At 37.7% G+C, this 17,089-nt stretch overlaps 1 protein-coding gene across 1 annotated transcript in view; it reads right to left on the bottom strand.

Annotated features, from left to right (window-relative positions):
• The window catches only part of Maoa (monoamine oxidase A), a 68,647-nt gene that overhangs the window by 26,019 nt on the left and 25,539 nt on the right, over positions 1 to 17,089 (bottom strand). The window lies entirely within an intron of this gene.

Below are 17,089 nucleotides of genomic sequence, written 5' to 3'. Positions count from 1 at the left end.
ATTCCAAGTTCAAGGCCAGCCTAGGCTACAAAGTGAGTCAGACTGGGAAATTTAATGATATTCTTTTTGAAAATAAAAAAGGAAAAGGAATGTTAAGGGTGTCATTCTGTAGTAGAGTGCATATTTCACATGCAAAATAAATAAAAAATTTCAAAAAAATCTGTAACATTTTCTTTGTGTGTATGTGTGAGTTTGGTGTGTGCATGTGCAGTGTGTATGCGTGTCCAAAAGTGTGTGCGAATACACTTGCCTGTGTGTGCACACGTAGAGGCCAGGCCAAATATGAGCATCATCTGTGATTGATTGCACTCCATGTTATTCTTTTTGAAACAAGGACCTAGAGATAAGCAGTTTGGCTAGGCTGGCTGACTAGCAAGCCCCAGGATCTGCCTATTTCTGTACCTCCACCCTGGAGTTGTAGGCACCTGATACCATGCCTGGCTTTTTACATGGGTGTTGGGGATTTTGACACAGCCAAGCACTAGAGTACAGAAATTTGGTGAGAGGTTAGGAAGGGGGGTATAGATACAGGAGGGGATCTAAATATGATCAAAATATATTGTATAAAATTCACAAAAGTTCAATAAAATTTAATTTAAAAGGTACAGGGTAGACACCTCACAAATCTTGATATACTCCAATCCTTGAATCCATCACCCAAGTATAGAAGAAAGTGGAATGTGGGTTCTCTTTCTCTAAGACAGCATGCTGAACAGATAGATACTCCATGTTATATAAAGACCATGGCTATGGTTCTTGTTCCCAACTTGCCATAGCTCTTCCACTCTGCTCATATTATCAAGTGTGGTATTCCAGCTTTTTGTACATTTTGTGGTCCTTCTAGCTTCCTTTCAGTAAATTCCCTGTTACCTCAAGTTGGTTTGTATGGCTTAGTGCCAAGATTTCTAACATGAGGACAGCTTGATATTTAGAAACCATTTACTTCATTTCATTATGTGACACATATTATGTTAAGCAGAAAGGTTGGGGATAAGTAGAGGATAGACCCCTATTAAAAGAGTAAGACGAGGTAGTTTCTAAGGTCTTCTTTGCAAATTTAATTCCTTTTATAGTGAGCCCTCTGTATCCTTGGGTACTTCATCTGCAGATCCAACCAACTGAAGACAAAGTATACAAAAACATATATGGACTGAACGTGTACAGACCGTTTTTTTGTCATTATTCCCTAAGCAATGGATTATAGGAACTATTTATATAACATTTATATGTATTAGCTATTGTAAGGTATATAGAGATGATTTAAAGCATACAAGAAGGTATGAATAGGTCATATGCAAATACTATGCCATTTTATATAAGAGAGTTAGAAATCCTTGGATCTTGGTTTTCACAGGGAACCCTAGAACTAATCCCCTGAAAATACTACGTTACAATTACATTTAAAAATAAACGTCTTCTCAATGTTTATAAAGTGAAAATCTTTTCTTCTAGTACAATTTGGCATGAAAAATTTGATTAGTACTTGAAGAAAGCCTATTATATTCACTGTTTAATATCAAAAGTTGTGTTAGACCTTCAAAAAGATTCAAGAAAAGCTCCTGATCATCAAGGCAGTGACACAAGGCATAACTGTGTGCATGCTACCTCCCCACAAGTGAGTAAGAATGCATGGTATCCATTACATAACAAAGAAATGTACTTCTTTTCTGTATAGCAAATTCAAGTAACCATGCTACATTATGTGTTCTGATTTCTTATCAGAAAACTCTGTTGAAATACTGCAATGCAGCTTTTTGAGACTCCAAATTCCTTATTACCATCAAGACAATTATCACACATTTATTAAACTTTTTCTCCATGCCTGGCAGTGGCTGCAACTCTTCATATGCATTATCTCATGTAATGTTCCCTCCAGTTGTGGAGTCAAGGACTATTAATAGTCCAATTTTATAAATAAGAAAACCAAAGCGTAGTGACAGTAGCTATGAAAGAGTAGAAGGGTAATTTCCTCCTCTCAGAGCCTTCCTTCATAAAAATGTTTTTTCCTGACATTTCCTGGAATGTGGTGATAGGTTTGTTCTATATGCATTTTGAACTTTACCACCAAAAGAAAGAAAACACTGACATGTGAAACTTATAAATCTTCCACATGTATCTTTTATGTTTCTAAAGAGTAAGAATCCCTGGGAGTATGACTGTCAAGGAAATAGGGCCATCTTTGGGAAAAGTTACTGAATTGTCTGAGAGAAATGAGCTGAAACATTTTACACAGAATACAAAGAGAGCTCTGGATAGGAAAGTCTTGGGGTAAGGTAAGGTTAAGCAGGGGCTCTCTCAGTGTTCTAAATGAGATTCTATGGTTTCTCACCAAGGTATGAGCAGTTTCTCTCTCGATCCTAAACAACTTCTCAACAAGAAATGCCTTCATGCCCTGAGAGAAAGGCAAGAGCTCTGGCATAGTACTTATAAGTGTCTATTTCTCTTTAAAAATAAAAGGAACTAAAAATTTTAGAATAGCCATTGTTCATTTTGTCCCCATGCTCTGAAATCTTACTATCTTTCCAAAAAAGTCTTTACTTCCTAAAGGACTGACACAGCAGAAATTATTGATGTTCTTAGAATTGTGCCCCCAAATATTTAAGTCCCTTGGGAAAATCACATATTTAATCAATCAGTGTTCACAATAATAGGAAGCTATTAACAGGACATGGTAGTTTATGGCTCCTGTAAACTGTAAGATAAGCCAAGTTTATACTAAGCAAATAGCATCTAGTGACTGGCACATTGAAAAGTTTCACTCTTCCATAATTTCATGTTTTAGTTAAGCAAAAATAAGTAAGTACCATTCACAGTATCCTAAGTTACAGGAGAAGCTGCCAAATATCCTTATGTAATCATCTTAAAAAATAAAAAATTTCTGGATTGTGTTAGGAACATTTCTTTCCAGTCCATGTGAATTCATTGGAACGTGCCTGGTCTCTATTTTGTAACAAAGCCTATAAGAGTAATCTTTTCTACAATTCATAATAATGCAGTAAGCAAAGAAATCATCTAAAAAGAAACCTATTTTCTGATACCATCATTGTAATGTTTTAAGAGTTAAAACTTTCTTACTGTTTCTGAATATAAGTAGCCAAGTTCTCTTCAAACATCTTCAAATTCCTACCTAGAAGTTTTCACATGTTACATGGAAACATTTATCTTTCAACTGTCATTTTATATGCATTCTTCCTTGTTTTTCTGTCTGGTGCTGGGAATCAAGACCAAGAACTCAGGGTGTTTAGCTCAAACTCTATGACTGAGACACACCCCAGGTTCTGCATTCTTGTTTTAAGAGTAACACTCAAATGATGTTTGCTTCTTCTTATCTTTTTATTTCAGAAAATATGATATATCTCCCTTACCAAAGTCCATACAACCTCCTTTTACCTATGGTCACCAATGAACTCCTTATAGCCAGATCTGAAGGGATGTATTTATCCATTCCATTATCACATGGCTGCATCTGATGCAACTCACTGAATGTTGCTGGTTTACTCAAATCTCCACTTGGGTCCCCGAGTTTCTTTCCACATTCTTTGATCTACTGAGTGCCCCAGGTCCCATCCTCAACCTTGCCTTTTCCTTTTCCCTTCCCCACCCACTTTCAATTTCCCTGGGAAACTTGTCCACAATCTGGCTTTGTTACTATATTTGCATAGTGTTATGGTTTGCATTTTTATATCTTTGTTCCCTCTGTTAATAAGTATGAAATTGTTATCTACAATATCTCACACAACTTCAAGGGTGTGGAGGAACATTTCTGCACATTTGCTCAGGAACTGGTATATCATCGTATTCTCAGCCCATCTCAAGACTTGCACAGTGTCCAGTTAACAGTGTACATCTAAGTTGAGCAGCCCCATTTCCAAAAAAGTACCAATACACTAAGGTATAAATGATGCTCTCACATCAAGAATTGTAGGAAACCAGGATGCCAGGCTCTAGGGTGAGGTGAGCCTAAAACTTATAGGTCCAGGCTGCATTCTCTGCTAAAGGGAGGGGCACTGAAAATCTGATAATCCCTGCCTTGCGGAACACTGTTGGGCTGGCAGGAGGAGGTGGCCTGGTCATAAAAGTGTATGCTCCCTGCTCTGTGGGAAAGGGTCTTGGTCAACAACCCTTAGCTCATCTCCTTGTCCTAAACAAATAACTCAGCTATCCCTGGCTAAGAGATTAGGCCAGGTTAAAGGTTTACTCCTGAGCTAAAAGCTAAAAGTTTACCATGCTTTTAGCTCTAAGAAAGAAAACATTGTGGCCAATAAATTACTGGATGGGCATTGATAACCTTGAGTAAAAGTTTAAGAATCCTTCTGGCGCCAACTAACAGACTAAATGTCCTGTTTCTTTGTACCCTAAATCTTTGTGACTGTCATATCCCACGTGACTGCTAGTTCCTTGAGATGTATAAAAACCATCTAAATTAAAAAATAAATCATCCTGTTGGGAAGACACAGGTCCCAGAGTTTGACTCTGTCGCCGATCAGACCCTCTGCCCCGAAGCCAGCAGGTCCCCCGCTAAGCAAAGCAAACCTGAGTCCCCACAAAAAATGAAGGAATTTAAAAATGAATGATTAGGTCAACTTTCCCAAAGAATTCTAGTTATATACAGAAAATTATATGCAAGTAATTAAGATAGAAACAACACAAGCTCTTCTGGAGGCTCTTGGGTAACTAAGAGCAGCTTTTAAAAATATTTTCCCTCCTTCACAAATGTCATCAGTTCAAGAGAAAAAGGCAGTTAGAAAAAAGATGGAAATACTACAAGGATATATAGTCGTATCATCATATCACTCATGTCATAATTCATCCATTTAAAGTATAATACAATGACTTTTAGCATAGTAGCAGTGTGCAACCATTATTATACGTAACTTCAGAATATTTTCACCACCCTAAGAAGAGGCTTTACTCATTAGTTGTCATTCTCCATTCTACCCCTACCCTGCATTTTGAAGAACTGCCAAAATGTTCACCAAAAGTTGTTGTACTATTTTTCATTCTCTTCCAGCAATGAGGGTTGCAGTGTCTGTCTGTCCTCATGCTATATTTGTTATTATCTTTTTGGCAATCGCCATTTTAGAGGGTATGAATTGTTGTTGCTGCTTTTGACACAACATTTTGTTAATGTAGTCCAGACTGGCCTCAAACTCATGATTCTCCTGTCTCTACTTCCTAAGTACTAGGATTACAGGTGTGTACCACCACATGTAGACTCATTCAAGTTTGTAGCTGAAAATTTTTTTGAGAGACATTAGAGAATAGTTAAATAGGAAATTTCAAGGTTTTATTTAGAGTCCTATAGCTTTAGGAAAGGTAGTTTTCATTATTAATAAATTTACTCCAGAATGATCAGTATTGCTAAAATTACGACTGTAGAGGCTTTGATCCATATAGAGTAATAGTTTACAACTAAGGGAGTATTTCCCAGGTGTACTTGTTATGTCAATGTTGGCAGATATTCTTGGTTGTTACAATTGGGCAGAGGATGCTACTACAGATCCTATAATGCAGAGGGCAGCCCCCTAAAATGAAGCCTAAAATAGCAATACTGAGAAACTCTTCTGTAAAGAGATACATAAGCTGTGAATAACATAAGCTGTTCTGGGTTCCAATTCTTCATTATTATTGTTATTGGTATTATTATTATTTGCATGTGGATAATGTGTACGTGAGTGCAAGCTCACATAAACCATGGTATACATGTGGAGGTAAGAGGATAACTTTTAGAAGTCAGTTCTCTCCTTCCACTCTGGGTTCCAGAGATTTAAATCACGTTAGTGTTAGTCTTGTACAGCAAGTTCTTTTATCCACTGATCCATCTTGGCAGCCCTCAGCAAATCTCACTTGAAGTGGTTCTGGAATGCCTCAGAATCACTGATGGTGCTTGTTTAAATGTGAAGTAAAGGGTCATGAGACCTACTAAATCAGGATGTGGAACCAGGGAATCTGTATTTTTTAAAAAAACCTTCAGGTAATTCACTAATGCTTGGCCATTATTATAGTATATAATATTTATATAAAATTCAGGTCATTAATTATCTATGCTTATTGTCAAATTCTTTGAGAAAAAGTAAAAACCGATTAAAAATACTTTACTTTGTATACCCATCATTTTTTATCTTTATGTTCATTAAACTTTAAAAATAATAAGCTGGGTATGGTAGCATATGTCTGTCATCCCAGTACTTGGGAAGCCCGAAGTGTCAGAGGATCACAAATTAGTTTTTTTAATATTTATTATTTTTATTTTCTGTGTATGAGTGTATTGCCAGCATGTAGGTAAGTGTACCCATGTTGTGCAATGTCCATGGAGGACAGAAGAGGCCGCTGGATCCCCTGGAACTGGAGTTAAGGATAGTTGTTAGTTGCCATGTGGGTGCTGGGATTCAAGCTCGGGTCTTCTGCAAGAATAACCAGTGTTCTTAACCGCTAAGCCATCTTCCTAGCCCCAAAGATCACAAATTTGAAACCAGTTTTACCTACATAGCAAGACCCTATCTAAAACAAACAAAACTAAAATTAAACTAAAGGAAAAATCTTTTCAGTTGGTGGTTTTTCATTTTCTATTCTTTTGGGGGGGTATGGGAGGTCTTGTTATATAACCCAGGCTGGCCTCAAACTCAAACTTTTTTTCCTCAGTCACCTACTCACTAGATTTACAGGCCTGCATCACCATGCCCAGATTCCTAATTTTCTCTTAGACAACCATTCATTTTATTATTCTTACATCCTTGATTTTTACTATGCCTGTAATTCCATATCTGATTTCTCTTTCTTTCATTGCTCCCAGGTAAGATTTCATGATCATAAGTAAAGTACGTGATAAGGTAACAAATTTGGGCAGCTTTATATGAATTTAATGAGTTTTATATGTCTGTGAAGATATTCAATGTTTCACATTTTACTTTTTACTAAACATGTAGAAATGTGTGTACATGTTTTGTTTAAATCCTGTTAGTGCCTGACAGAACAGAGCTCATGTCTTCATGCTTAGTTCAGATTTCCCCATCATCTCCACCCACCCCATGACTCTATCTCCATGTCAGGAAGATCAGGCTTGCAATGTTGCTGAGTTGGCTTCTCCTTTTAAACCCTATCAAGAATGCTCCTATACCTGGAAGTTATAGGTATGAGTGAATGATTACCTGGAAAGATACGTTTCCAAGGATACTACCTAGGCACCTAGGTCAGAAACCACTTCTGCTTCCTCTGCTGAATGACAAGAACATTGTCCCTGACCCTTGCCAGTCTCAACACTGTATTAAACTGATTTATATACAAGACTAACTTCCCAGATTATTCTCAATGCATCAAAGAAGACAGATTACGTTCCAAATGCATCTGTATTTTCTATATTCTCAAGTGAATAGCAGGATTCCAAGAAATGTTTGTGAAATAAAGGAACAAAGAGGGAATGGGATGCCTGCTTTTTATGTATTTATTGGGACATTTTTAAAATTTTTATTGAATATTTGAAGTTTTCATACAATATAGTTAGATGGTATTTATATCCCCTCCCCTGTCTATACCTCCTGCCACTGCCTGAGTCCAATTTAATTCTATTGAGTCTGATTTATGTCCCCAAATGTCTGTCAGTGTCTGTCAGTGTGAGTCCGATCCCTGTTGAGTCATGGTCTGTCCTCTTCTCAGTAGCCATCAATTGTCAAAAGTTCCTTAGGTTGGGCTGGAATTTTTTACCTACTTCCCCAAGTCTAGGCTGGGAATTTTTCCGGTTTGAGCTTGCAGAGAGGTCGACCTGTGCATGCTGCCACAATTGCCGTGAATTCATAGGAATAACTGACTAGCTGTCTGGAAGACTCTGTTTCCTTGTGATCATTCAATTCCTGTAGCTCTTACAATCTTCTGCCTCCTCTTCCACAATGACCCCTGAGTCTTGGAAGGCAGAGGTTTGCAATAGGGAACCTATTCAGGGATACGCACCCTGTGGCCTCTTGTCATCTGCACATTGGTCAATTTGGGGTTTGTGTGTTAATCACCATCTGCTTGCTTTTTTAAGGCTCAGTTGATATCACATCTACTTTCCTTGCACCACAGAAAACGTCAAAATCACTTTCCAAACAAATGAATCCCCCTTTTCCAATCTCTAAGAGAACCTCCTGGTGAATGCCAATTTAGCATTGATTTGAATATCAGTTCTACATACAACCTTTTTTCAATATTACTGTCAAACTGATTAGAACTTGCTATGTGGAAGATGATGAATAGAAAAAGATAGAACACTTAAGTCCATCTGGAAATGTAAATCTCTAAAATAATTCCCTACATTTGCATTTCTTACACGAATCTTCACAACTGCTATATGAAAACAGGTTCTAGGCTCATAAATCTTGGAAATACTGGCTTATAGTTAAGCAGTCTTTCTTACTGCCTGACTCTGTAGGTTCCCTAATTTGCTAATGTTCCCAAATGTTCTTGACTCTCAAATATATGCTTAGAATATGGACTATTTCCAAGATGTATCTATCTATCTGGTCAGTAAACTCCTGTGGAGTGTTTTTGAAATTAATTTTGTCTAGAAAACAAACACTCTGGAAATATTTCCCTAGATATTTTTTTTTAACATTGTAGCTGGCACTGGCAGGAGTCTGGGACAGCATGTGCAAATATAGGATGAAAGAAGAGTTATGATAACCACACTATCTACTTTCTACCTGTAACCCATGAGAAGATATTTTCATTTGTGTTCCTCTGGACAAGAATATTTATCATTCCACAACACTGAGTTGAACAGGTAAAATGAACTGAGATGATTTGCATATTAAAACTACATGTGCATCATGGGCTCTATGCTGAGTCTATGCCATAGGCCCTTCCCTCCTTATCACCAGACAATTAAGTGATAAAGTATGTCACAGAAGGTTAAAAAGCCCCAGGGAAGAAGAGCTTATTAGCTAAGCTGTTAACTGAGTGTGTCCACATGGGCTAGATGCAGCTTTGTTTCTGTACTGAAATTAGTTACTTCAGTGAATCACTCCAGGATCATGGTTGTAGAGCTAATGATGGTGTGGGATATGAGGGAGAATGATCCTGGAGCCATCAGACTCTCAGTACAATCTCTCTAGAATTTGAACATTGGAAAAATATTTTTCACAGTGTCATAGGTATTCTGGGTTATTCCATTAGTAAATGCCCAAATCATTATGTGAATTAGCAACTACACCCATTTCTGTGCCCAGGATCTACTTTAATTACCTTAGACAGCAAGTATAAGCCAAAATAATTACCTTTTACAGTCTTTGAAGTCCGATTGTTTTTAACATTGATTTTTTTTTTGCCAGCTATGGCTATGGAAACTAGGCCACTGAGTACTTTGGCAAACACACAAAATTAAACCTCATCTTGCAGTTCACCATTTATCATGTAAGTCTGACAAATTACAGGAGAGTTATGGGAATGAAATGAAATATACAAGTTTTATAAGCATTGCCTTTGTTTGCAAAAGTTGACATGAGAACAGTCCTCTAAAATGAAAAAAGACATTTCCACAGCTTTCAGGATAAAGCTGTACATTACATTAAATGGCAATTAATACTGCAGAATACTTTTATGGTTCCATTGAGAATTTTCTGATTTCATGGAACTCAAACTCAAAGCAAAAAATAAAATAAAATGTTATGAATAGTATTCAACTGCTCAAGTATCAGGTATTGACATTATTATCATTATTTGTGTCTTTTCAATTTCAAGCTCTATGTTTGGGAAGGTCAGTCATTGATGAAACTTTCACAGTTTTTTTTTCTGTCATTTCTATTTAAGACCTTGTACTAAAGTCATTTTTGCAACTTCGCCTGATCTGTAAAGTAGGGATAACTGTAACTAAAATGCTGAGGCCCACTAAGTTATCAAAATGTTTTTTTTCTTTGAATTTGACCCAGAAATTGAAAAGCCTTGAATCTATATCTGAGGCAGAAATCTACATTGTGCAACAAACCTGTCAGGTGGCAGAGTATGGGGCAATGACAGAAAATACTTTATGGGTGCGTTAACATGTGCTCATGGGACAGTTTCCTTCAGGACGTGCCCAGAATGGACTGAATAGGTATGGGAGTCATAAGATATTGGAGTATTTTTCAGTTCGGTTTTTGATTGTTAGAGAGGAACTATGCAGAAGTTTGAAAATTTAGGATCAAATGTTGATCCCTTTGTTTGGCATATTGGGCATGTTTTCAGGGGTGAAAGCAGGAGTTGTAGACAGGGAAACAGGGAGGAAGCAGAAAGCAAGGAGGAGGAGGAATGAGGAGATCTTAATTTCAAATAGGTAACTGCATTCCCACATGAGCAGTCAGAACTTCTAGGAATTAATTTATCATGGAGCCTAGAGTAATTTCTCTGGAGAAAATTCCTTATGCAATGTTTCATTCCATTAAGGACATTAAAAAAACTATTCATTATTTCATTATTTTTATTTTATGTGTATGAGTGTATTGCCTGCATGCATGTAAGTGCACCCATGTCATGCAATGTCCACAGAGGTCAGAAGAAGACACTGGATCCCCTGGAACTGGAGCTACAAATGGTTGTTAACCACCATGTGGGTGCTGTGAATCGAACCTGTGTACTCTGAAAGAGCAGCCAAGTGTTCTTAACTGCTGAGCCATCTCTCCAGCCCCCATTCAGGATATTTTGACTATTAACCAAATCAACAAGGCTCCACCTGAGGTATGCAGTTACACAACCTGCATGTAAGAGAAATGCTTTCTATCTAACCTAACTCCCTCTTCTATGCTGTCAGGGAAGGCCACTCCAAGACAGCAGGGTGACTTTAGAACCACTCAGTGGTTAGCACCAATTCCTACATGGGGTTGCAGAGAAAGCTCAGTGGTTATGAACACTGGATGCTCTTCCAGAAGACCCCAGTTAGGTTCCTAGCACCCATATCAGGTGACTCACAATATCCTATAATTCCAGCTCCAGGAGATCTGACACTTTCTCTTCTTCTAGTCTCTCATGCACACCCCTCCCTACTCCACTTGCACAATACACATACAAGTAAAAACATTTTTTAATTAAAAAGAGAGAATTCTATGATGAAATAATCCTTATTAAAAACGAATGAAAATCATAGGAGTAGTGTTGCATCTCTGTAATCTCAATACTTCATGGGTCAAGGCAAGATAAAGACCAAAAAAAAGGAGGGGAGAAGAAGAAAAGGAGGAGAAGGAGGAAAAGGAGGGGAAGGAGGAAAAGGAGGAGGAGAAGGAGGGGGGGGAGGAAGGCAGGGAGGCAGGAAGGAAGGAAGGAAGGAAGGAAGGAAGGAAGGAAGGAAGGAAGGAAGGAAGGAAAAGGAGAAGGATTCCTAGAACCACAAAAAAGGGGGATTCTATTCATAGTGGCAATGGTTGTATAAAAATATGAATGCACTAAATGTCACTGAATTTTACACCTAAAATGGTGAGGCTGGCAAATTATACGCCATGTGTATTTTCCTACAGTTTAAAAAAATAAAAAATGAATATAGGAAAAAATAATAACCTCTATGATGTATTTTGGGTTGACACTTTGACTGAGTAGGAAATTTGTATCTCAGAAACCAAATATGAGATGCATACCTGGACATATAGGAGGAAAAAAAGGAGCCTCTGAAAGGAAATATAAAATGCTGATCAGTTTCTTAAGCTGTAAAGCCTTTGTTTTTGGTGGTGTGAGAGAACTCAATCTGTCACTTGTGCTAGGCAAAAGATCTACCCCTGATCTTCTCCCAGACCCACTGCACAGCTTTAAGTATAATTCTGTTATTAAAATCTCTGATAATACACAAGCAGCAAATGAAGTCTGAAAGAGAAAGAGCGAGAGAGTGAGAGAGAGAGACTTAAAAGTATTTATAAGCCACCTTCATACAGGCTTATATTGGATACTTGATAAATCAAACTCAAGTTAAAATAGAAAAAGTGTTAAAAGAAGCTTAAAATTTTATGTCCCTTATTCAAAAGAAACTTTTCTAAATTAAGGGTCAAAGACAAAGTCATCTAGTAAGCATTGAGACAAACTAAAACAAAAACACATCCTCTGCCTTCTACACAACATATTGGATGTAACCAACCAAGCTCATCTCTTAGTGACAACAAAATATACTTAGTATTCTAGGGCACACACATTCTGACAAGCTTTTGATTTCAGTTGGCATAGAAACCTGTAGTAAATGGCTGCAGGCAGAACAGAACCAATACTAGAAGGAAATGCTTATTGAGCTGTTACTGTCAGGAAAGCTTCTGAGGTTTTAAATAAACTTTTATTTATCACACCACTTTCTATCTAGCCCCTTCTAAAAACAAATGTTTGGTGCATATTTATATCTCTAGTTGTATTTAAAGAGGATGTGAAAAGTAGGGAGAACAGGAGAATGCATGAATATGTCCTTTTCTATTTCAAAGCAGCTCCTGAAAACTGCTTGATCCATCTCTGCCTGGGTTTTCCCTTTCTACACCCTTCACTATGAACTGCAAAATTTAACAAAAGGTTCCCACAACTCAATGGAACTCGTAAAACAAACACAACGATGGATCCTCTTATTTATTAATGTAAGTAAGATTCACTCCAATAAACATTTGGGCCTAAATGTTTCCCTTAACATCTAAAATTATATTATTTATTTTTGTATGTATGAGTATATTTCCTACATGTATGTAAGTGCACCTGTGTTGTGCAATGTCCACGATGTTCAGAAAAGGGCACTGGATTCCCCTGAAACTGGAGTTAGTTACAGACAGGTTGTAGGTGCTGGGAATCAAACCTGGGTCCTCTGCAAGAGGAGCCAGTGGTCTTAACCGTTGAGTCATCTTTCCAGCCCCTCCCTTACTATCTAAATGAAAATAATTAACAAAATGTCTTAAATATATTTAGTCACTGCTATTTAAAAATCACCGTTGAGGTTAAAAACAACAGAATTAATTTATATTAATTTCACAGATCAAATATATTCACGCAAAGCCATTATCAAATTCACAACATTCAACCAGGCATGGTGATTCATGCTTGTAATCCCAGTACTCAGAATACTGAGGTAAAAGAATCACTGTGTGTTTTAGATCAGCCTTGGCTATATAGCAAGATCTTGTCAAAAAGGAAGGGGGGATGGCTGAGCAGTTAAGAGCACTGGCTATACTTATAGAGGACCTGGGTTTGGTTGCCAGCACCCACATGGTGCTAAACATCATCTGTAACTCCAGTTTCAGGAGATCTGATGCCTTCTCCTGACCTCTGTAGGCACAGCCTGTACATGGTGCATTTACATACATGTAGGCAAACACTCATACACATAAAATAAAAATAAAGTTGCTTTTTAAAAAAGAAAAAAGAAACAAAACAAAATTCTTAACATGCATTAAACACTTTCACTATAATAATTTTGATGTCATTGACAGAAAAAAAAATACACTGTTTTAGACTATGGAATCTTGGGTTCTCACAGGCCAATGCAGAGACATACAGGAAATTTGTATCACTAACCCAATATACTATTATGTTGGAAAAATTCTTATTTTTCTACAAGCAGAGAGAACAATGGGAGTTGAGATATTTTTTAAATAAGTAGAGTTATGTTTTCACTATTTGATTTATTAACAATCTTATCTAGAATACTGAATTAAACATCTTCCTGCTTTTCATTTACTATGACATCCTCTATTTATAGCTTCCTCATCATAGTAAGAACATCCACTATAGTGAGTATTTAGTAGGTATTCTGGGCCAAATTACAGAGTAAAATGCTTACCAGCTTCACATACCACAACACAGGAAAACACACAAGACCGCCTTTAGAAGAGAACCACCAAAGAGAACCATAGCAAGCACAAACTGTAAAAACAGCTTCAGGAGTCTTCAGGCCCTTGCAGTAGAACCTGATATAGCAAGAGCCAGTATGGAACGTGGAAAGACTGGACTCCTGCTTAGTGGTCCATATTTACATGCAGGTTACTTGGCCTCTGAGCTTAGACACTTTCTGTGATATGAGGCTACAGTTCCTGCCTGAGGGCCTCCATAAGAGTACATGTTAAGTGACATACCAGAGTGAAAACTTTGGTACCAGGCATGGACCATAGTAGATCAGAGCCATCCTTATCATGGGAGTGGTGCTGACTTTGAAGCATTAATTGACTTTTTCCTGGAGACAAGGTCTCATGTCACTGAAACTACTCTGAACTTCTTGCTTCTACCACCTTAATGCAGAGATTGCAGGCATACATCACCACGACAGCTTTATGAAAGAGATTTGACTTGCTGTACAAAATGCAGTTGAAAGCATTAAGTTTAACACCAAAATTGCCACAGACTACATGGTCAATAATTCTGACCTAATCGTGGTGATATACATGGCTGTGAGATAGCAATGAGTCAGAGGTTAATAACTATTTTTGTTGGCTCTTTTGAGATGTCTTGCTCTATAGCCCAGGCTGTCCTTGAACTTACCATCCTACTGCCTCACTTTCTTAAGTGTTGGAATTACAGGTGTGTGCCTCCACACCAAGCTAATAATTATACTATTGAAAATAACTTCAGACTACTAACTCACAAGACCAAAGTCACAAGATGCCTTTTCCAGTGTGTCATATATGTGTAACAACTTAATGATATTTATGTTTTTGTGAAATAAAAATATGGTATGAATTGAGTAGCTCTCATTGTCTGAAAACTGAAGTTGTGATTTTTCTTAGAATCAAAACTATCAAAGATGTTATGCACCTACTTTAGAGAAGATACCTCACTCATAAGGTCCTATCAAGAAGGCTGAACAGCATGCCAGGATACAATCAAAACTTACAAAGTCAAGATTCTCAAACATCACTTTTGCATTTTAATTGCATCTTGTCTCCAGTAAGAATAATGGGGGAAGGGGTTGCTGAGATTGCTGAATGGGTAGAGGTACTTGCTGCAAACCCTGATGAACTGAGTTCAATTCCCAAGTCACGTGTGAAAGAAGAAAATCAACTATCAACTCCTTCAAGTTGTCCTCCGACCTCCACACAGTTATCATGGTACACACACACACACACACATACACACACTCTCTCTCTCTCTCTCTCTCTCTCTCTCTCTCTCTCTCTCTCTAAATGTAACAAAGAATAATGAAGCTGGGTGGGGAGATAGCCCAACCAGTAAAGTGCTTGTTATGCAAGCATGAGAACCTGAGTTCAGAACCCCAGCACCCACATAAAAGGCTGGGTATAAAATTGCACACCTGCAATCCCACCACTGGAAAGATGTAGACAATCATATCCTTGGGCTGGCTGGCTAGCCAGCCAGTCAAGCTGAATCAGTAAGTTCCAGGTTCAGTGAAAGACCCTGTCTCAAAACCAAAGTGGAAAGTGACTGAGGAACCACACTTGACATCTGAATTCTTCCTCTACACATATACACACACATGTGCACAAGTAATATTCATCTACCCATACACACACACATACACACACACACGTGTGTGCGTGCCCCCCAAAACAAACAAACCAAAAGCTAATACTGGAAAGTTGAATTAGTTACCATGTGCCCCTTTCAAAATCTCACCTTAGCATCATGTTTTGGAATGGGCAGGGCAGGGAGACCAGCAGGTACTTAGTTGAAAACATAACTATAAATTTCCAGTTTTTTTTAGTTTAAAAATGTACAAAAAGGAACATGGAACTGGAAGAAGACTAAGAAAATTAATGAAGAGTGATATTTCACTATAACTGTATCTGCTTGTTTATTATGCAGACTTCAGTGAAACTGATGATGAGACATCTTATAACTGCTGTTTGTCCAAACAAACATCAGAGGCTCAGTAGTCCTATAGTCAACACCTTGGTTTCATTTCCTAGACTATATTTTGAAGTAATGAAGAACATGCTTACAGAGATTAGTAGATTGTTACTAGTCTTATAGCTTTGTCAAGTCACTATACCTCACTAAACCTGTTTTCTTACCTGTTATCTGGGGATAATCATAACAGTCTTGGGCAGATCTAAGAATTTAATGAGTTCCTGCTTAAAAAAGACTTAGTTCTTATTTTTAGCCTCCAGGAGAAATAAATATTTCTTAGCACTTGACTTGCAGAGAGGAATAGATAGGTAATCATCACACTTCCCAGTTGGAGTGGAGAGTAGATTTCCATGACTGTTTATTTAGAAGAGAGCAAAGGAACTGGTTTCCTCTCTCACATCGAATATGAAAATGTAAAATGGGTTAATAAATGGTAGCTGATCTCATGGTTCTTATTCTTTATTATCCTAGGAAAACACCACGATTTGCAGAAAGAGAAAATGGGAAAGCAAAAATGTTTTTCCCCTTTGACTGTGGCCTACTGAAGCCAACATTCCAAACTTTGTGTATAATTTTTATTGTGTTAGGGATTGAATTTGATACCTCATACATGCTACACAAATATTCCCTGCCACTGGGATATACCCTCAACTGTCATTTTTGTTCTTTCCTTAACCTATGAACCCTCAGTACGTCTAATGGCTACTGGTTTGTTTTTTTTCACATGTGTTATTGTCAGACTCTCCCAGGTATCTCCAAACCAAATGTCTATCAGATTTGCCAAGATTCCTGACCTCCTGGTTGGGCATCAGTGCACATACATCACATGTATTATTAACATCCAGGACACTGCCAAAGCTTTAGCCTCCAGACTTACTGTGATTGTTCACAGTACAGCCAGAGCGAGCTGTGTCTGTTGAAAAGTCATGTAGTTACTGGCATGGAAATCCTGCCACTGGAATGAATAAATAACCCCTCCTCATTTCAGGAAGTGGCCTGCAATGTCAGATCAGAAAGTTGATTTCTCAAAGCACATTTCCAGTCTTAGGCAAGTCCATCTTTGACTTCAGTGAAGAAACAGTAACAGTGGCAAAGGCTGTCATTTCTTAGGTGGATATGAGCAACTGCGTTTAAGCAATCCCTCAACTAAACTGTAGGAAAATGTAGAATTTCCAACAGAAAAAGACAAGTACAAAGAAAATGAACAAGATGTTTTCAAAGACATGTTGAGTAAGAAAGAATCTAGATGAAGAAATAGTCCAAAAGCTAAAATGGGACTGTGGAAGTTGTGTGTGTGTGTGTGTGTGTGTGTGTGTGTCTGTGCATGTATATC

Source organism: Nannospalax galili, unplaced genomic scaffold (genome assembly GCF_000622305.1).
Source record: "Nannospalax galili isolate Female #2095 unplaced genomic scaffold, S.galili_v1.0 scaffold270, whole genome shotgun sequence".
NCBI classification, from domain to species: Eukaryota; Metazoa; Chordata; class Mammalia; order Rodentia; family Spalacidae; genus Nannospalax; species Nannospalax galili.
This window is presented reverse-complemented; position numbering and strand designations above follow the sequence as displayed.